A 5,045-nucleotide genomic window follows, 5' to 3' on the forward strand; every position below is an offset into this window, starting at 1 on the left:
TTTTGTGTGTGTTTGTGGGTGAATTAATTTGTTTATTTTTTTAGCTCCCACCAATAAGTGAGAACATGTGGTATTTCTTTTTCTCTGCCTGACTCGTTTCACTTAATATTATTCTTTCAAGGTCCATCCATGTTGTTGCAAATGGTAGTATTTCATTCGTTTTTATAGCTGAGTAGTATTCCATTGTGTAGATATACCACATTTTCCGTATCCACTCATCCGATGATGGACATTTGGGCTGATTCCAGCTCTTGGCTATTGTGAAGAGTGCTGCAATGAACATTGGGAAACAAGTATACCTTCGACTTGATGATTTCCATTCCTTTGGATATATTCCCAGCAGTGAAATAGCTGGGTCGTATGGCAGATCTATCTGCAACTGTTTGAGGAACCTCCATACCATCTTCCATAGGGGTTGCACCATTTTGCATTCCCACCAACAATGTATGAGAGTTCCTTTTTCTCCGCAACCACGCCAGCATTTATCTTTCAGCGTCGAATTGCTCTGTGTTAAGTTATTATTGATAAGTCCGCAAGGCACTTCTTTCAATGTATTTCTACTTATATTTGGACTACTGTGAAGAGTTTCTAATGGATAGATAAGTTTCCTGCAAATTGTAAAACTTTCACCTTGGTTCTTTGGATACCTATGATATTGTTTGTTTTTTAAGTTGTAATATTGCTTATTTTCTAATGTGTGAATATCAGAAACATCATTATACTTCCTATAACTCAAAGTTGTCAATTTTTCACTCATTTCTGAAAGGGATTTTTCTCCACATCTATTAAAATATTTGATATTGAGGCAATAATCACTTGCTGAAGTACTGGGCCCAAGAGAAATTTTATCCCTATGTGTTGGGGTTCTGGTAGACTTCTTAAGAGTAACTGTTGTTTCTAAATTTTTTATTTTTTTATTTTTTTTAATTTTTTTAATTTTTTTAATTTTTTATTTTTATTTTGTCAATATACAATGTGGTTGATTATTATGGCCCATCACCAAAACTTCCCTCCCTCCTCCCTCTCGCCCCTCCCACCCAAAAATGTCCTTTCTGTTTGCTTGTCTTATCAACTTCAAGGAATTGTAGTTGTTATGTCTTCTTCCCCTCCCACCCCCCCCAACATTGGGTTTTGTTTTTATAGCTGAGTAGTATTCCATTGTGTAGATATACCACATTTTCCGTATCCACTCATCCGATGATGGACATTTGGGTTGATTCCAGCTCTTGGCTATTGTGAAGAGTGCTGCAATGAACATTGGGAAACAAGTATACCTTCGACTTGATGATTTCCATTCCTTTGGGTATATTCCCAGCAGTGGGACAGCTGGGTCATATGGTAGATCTATCTGCAACTGTTTGAGGAACCTCCATACCATTTTCCACAGAGGCTGCACCATTTTGCAGTCCCACCAACAATGTATGAGAGTTCCTTTTTCTCCGCAACCTCGCCAGCAGTTATCTTTCAGAGTCTTTTGGATTTTGGCCATCCTAACCGGGGTGAGGTGGTAGCTCAGTGTGGTTTTGATTTGCATTTCCCGGATGCTGAGTGATGTTGAACTGGGTAATTTATAAAGAAATGCAGTATTTATTGCTTACAGTTTTGGAGGCTGGGAAGTCCAAAGTCCACATCTGGTGAGGGCCTTGTTCTTGGTGGTGACTCCACGGTGATGCCGGGTGTCACACGGCAGATGGCAGAGCAGAGAGAGATCCTCACGTGCTCCCTTGGGAAGTCCAAAGTCCACATCTGGTGAGGGCCTTGTTCTTGGTGGTGACTGCACGGTGATGCCGGGTGTCACACGGCAGATGGCAGAGCAGAGAGAGATCCTCACGTGCTCCCCTTTTAAAGCCTTCAGAACCACACCCATGACCACCATTGAACCATCCATTGATCAGTCCTTTCACTGCTGCGTGGTCTGACAGTCCAATCACCTCTTCAAGGCCCACCTTTCAATTACCATAATAGCATTTCCCACCCTCTTAACGCTGTCACAGTTGGGATTTAGTCTCAATGAGCTTTTGGGGGGACATCCCATCCACAGCACAGCCTGACCCTGGGCTGCTACCCTTGGCTCCGGCTTCCTCCACGGTGGGCAGTGGATGGCACAGTCCATGCTATCGGGACAGCCTGGCCCTGTGCAGGGAAGTCAGGTGTTAAAGTCAGACTGTAAGCACAGCTCTAGAGGGCTTGCTAATTGTAGCTGTGGGAATTCTCACACCAATGCCCATTTAGAATATTAAAGCTGTCTTAGAAAGACCTGTGGTGCTGAAAGTTAGAAAACCCTACAGGCTTGCACTTGTCATGGGCTGAAAATCGTAAGCACCAGATACATTGCCTGAATGGCCGGGACTCTGTGTGCTCGTGACAAGACCTGTGCTTGGTGACAAGACCTGCTTGGTGCTTGGTGACTCTGCATGCTTGGTGAAAAGACCTGCGTCTCACTGAGTGTGATGCATGCTGCATTCTGTCTGCTGGGGCGTGGACTTGGAGAGCCACAGAGGACTGCTCCCCCTGCAGCCAAGGTGGGATAAGCCATGCCAGGATTATTAGGGGGCAGATGCAGGTCAGACCCCAGCCCCAGAGCAGGACAGATGGAGGGAGGGAGCAGAGGGGGACATCCCTGTCCCTGGGGTGGAGCATCCATGCCACACTCAGTCCCTGGGAGCAGCTGTGCTGGGGTCCAGGGCTCAGTCCCAAGGGCTTTTGTTCCATGCTGAGTCGAAAGGCAGGAAAAGGAGGCATGAGCCAGCATCAGATCTCCCCATACACCGTCTGGTCCCTCCTGCAAGTGACAGAGGGAAACTGTCTGAAGTGGGGAGAGAGAGTATGTGTAGCCCCAAGCCACCATACTGTCCTGGTCCACAAGACCCTGGACCCCTGCGGCACTGAGAAGATGCCCTGCAGGAGCCCAGGATGAGCATGTGCTAGGCCGCCCAGCAAACACCCCCAGAATGGTCAGCAAAGGCACGTCCAGCTCAGAGCCCCACAGAGGTGAGGCTGAGCAGGGCCAAGAGCTCCATGTGGCCATGTGGGATGTGCCCCAGAAAGCATCTGTCGTGGCTGCAGGTGTGGCCAGGCAGGGCCCACAGCTGCTGGCAAAGGTTTTGGTCCCCAGGATACCCTCTCCAGCTGGTGGCCAGCTGTCATCTCCACCCCTGGCCTGTCCCTCTGCTCCCTTCCTGGTCACCCTCCATTCTCACACATCCAGGAGGGCAGCTGGTGGGGAGTCTAGGCAGGAAAACACCAGCTGGTTAAGCCAACCCAGATGACTCGGGAGGCCGGGACATGCCCCGGGGTGCACACATCGGCAAGGGCTTCCAGATCATTCTCTGGTCTCACCACCCTCAGGAATTGAGGCCCAAGAGCCTCTTCCCTGCTTCAGTTCCCCAAACTACTGGGCCTGCCTTTTCCTTAAATGGCAAGACCCCCGAGGGCCCCTCCACCCAACAGCCACTGCGGTCTCCGAGGAGGCCTCCAGGCTCACAGGGGCTCCCCTCGCAGGGCCCAAGTCCTGGGTCACTGCCTCGCTCCTCCTCACCTTCCCCCAGTTTGCATGTAGCTGATGCTCTGACCCGTGTTGTGATTCGACCGCTGTTTCGTGTGGGCACCTTGTGGGCCTGTGTGCATGTGAGCATGTGTGGGAGAGTGCACTTTGCAAGCGTGAGTGTTTTCAAGTTTGGGGGTGGGGGTGTTTTTTGAGGTCCACATTGGAACAGTCTGTACCTACTGCTCACTGCTCTCTGTCACTGTACCAGATGGGTTTGTGACCAGACTGCAGCCAGCCTCTCCCTGCTGCTGACAGTTCCACGTTGGTCTCCGAGTGCTTGTCCCACCCGTGGCTTCAGCTAACTATTGTCTCCAAGGCGGTTTGACTAATCTTTTATGAGCCCCCTCCCTGTGAGAAGGTCCCCAGTGCTGCACCCCACTGTCTGCTCTTGGGTGTTCTCCCACGTCATCGGCTGCTGTGACAAATCACCACAAGCTCAGTGACTCACAACGACACAGATTCATCATCCGACGGTCTAGAGGTCAGGAGTCCAAAATCAGTCAAGGTGTGGGCAGGGCTGGCTCCTTCTGCAGGCTCCTCCCCGTCTTTCCCTCCCTCCCTCCTGAAGCCGCGTCTTCTCTCCCCTCTGACCTCTTACAAGGACCCTGGGATTACATCAGCCCCACCCGGCTAGTCTAGGTCAATCTCCCCATCTCAAGATCCGTCCCTTAATCCCATCTGCAAAGCCCCCTGTGCCATGTTAGGTGACATGTTCACAGGTTCTGGGATTAGAACATGGACATTTTTGGAGGCTGTTATTCAGGTGCCCACAGGGACCAATTTCCGGGTCTCGCCTGTGAATGCATATTTATCACTGCCCCACGTACTGACGGGACCCCCCGCCATGCCCCACACGTCCCTTTGCCCTGATGAAGTGCCCACGTGCTCCGGGCTGCCCTGTGCTCCCCCCGGATGAGCTGCCTCTGTAGCCGCCCCCTCCGTCCATGCGGCTCTCTGAACTCCCACCCCGTTCATCTGGACATCTTAGGATCTGGGTCACAGTCTCCAAGGGGGAGCAGCGGGGTTTCACCAGATTCAGATTTGCCCTTCCTTTCTAGAAACTTTCACCTGGGAAGAGGCTGGTCTGACCCCAGAAGCCAGTGACCTCAGGATGTCCCAGCGGCCGCGCCTCTGGCTGCACTTGCCCTGGACCCCGGGAGGCTGGGCACAGTTGGGGGCCTGTTCCTCCAGGCCCTGCCCTTCCCAGGGGATGTACCCGCGGTGCTGATAGAGCCAGAAGACGGGAGCCTCCGTGATTTAAATAGTTTAACGTCACAAAGATGACACTCCAGGAGCTGGGAAGCCCCCAAGGCTGGGGCTCAGCCTCCACTGGAGAAGGGGTGGCCACAGCCCACCCGAACACCGGCGAGCAGAGGCCGATGCAGAGGGGCCCGCGCCGGGGCCGCGGGAGGGTCACTGGGCCGGGCAGGGCCCCGGGGTCCGCACGACCGCGCGGTGACCGCCCGACGGCGGCCGGAACCGCGGGCTGCCGTTTTCT

General features: G+C 52.0%; 1 protein-coding gene across 1 annotated transcript in view; it reads left to right on the plus strand.

Annotated features, from left to right (window-relative positions):
* The window catches only part of GPR123 (G protein-coupled receptor 123), a 54,997-nt gene that overhangs the window by 34,159 nt on the left and 15,793 nt on the right, over positions 1-5,045 (plus strand). The gene's annotated exons all lie outside the window — the stretch shown is intronic.

The sequence above is a fragment of the Galeopterus variegatus genome, unplaced genomic scaffold (genome assembly GCF_000696425.1).
Source record: "Galeopterus variegatus unplaced genomic scaffold, G_variegatus-3.0.2 Scaffold3028, whole genome shotgun sequence".
In the NCBI taxonomy this organism is placed as follows: domain Eukaryota; kingdom Metazoa; phylum Chordata; class Mammalia; order Dermoptera; family Cynocephalidae; genus Galeopterus; species Galeopterus variegatus.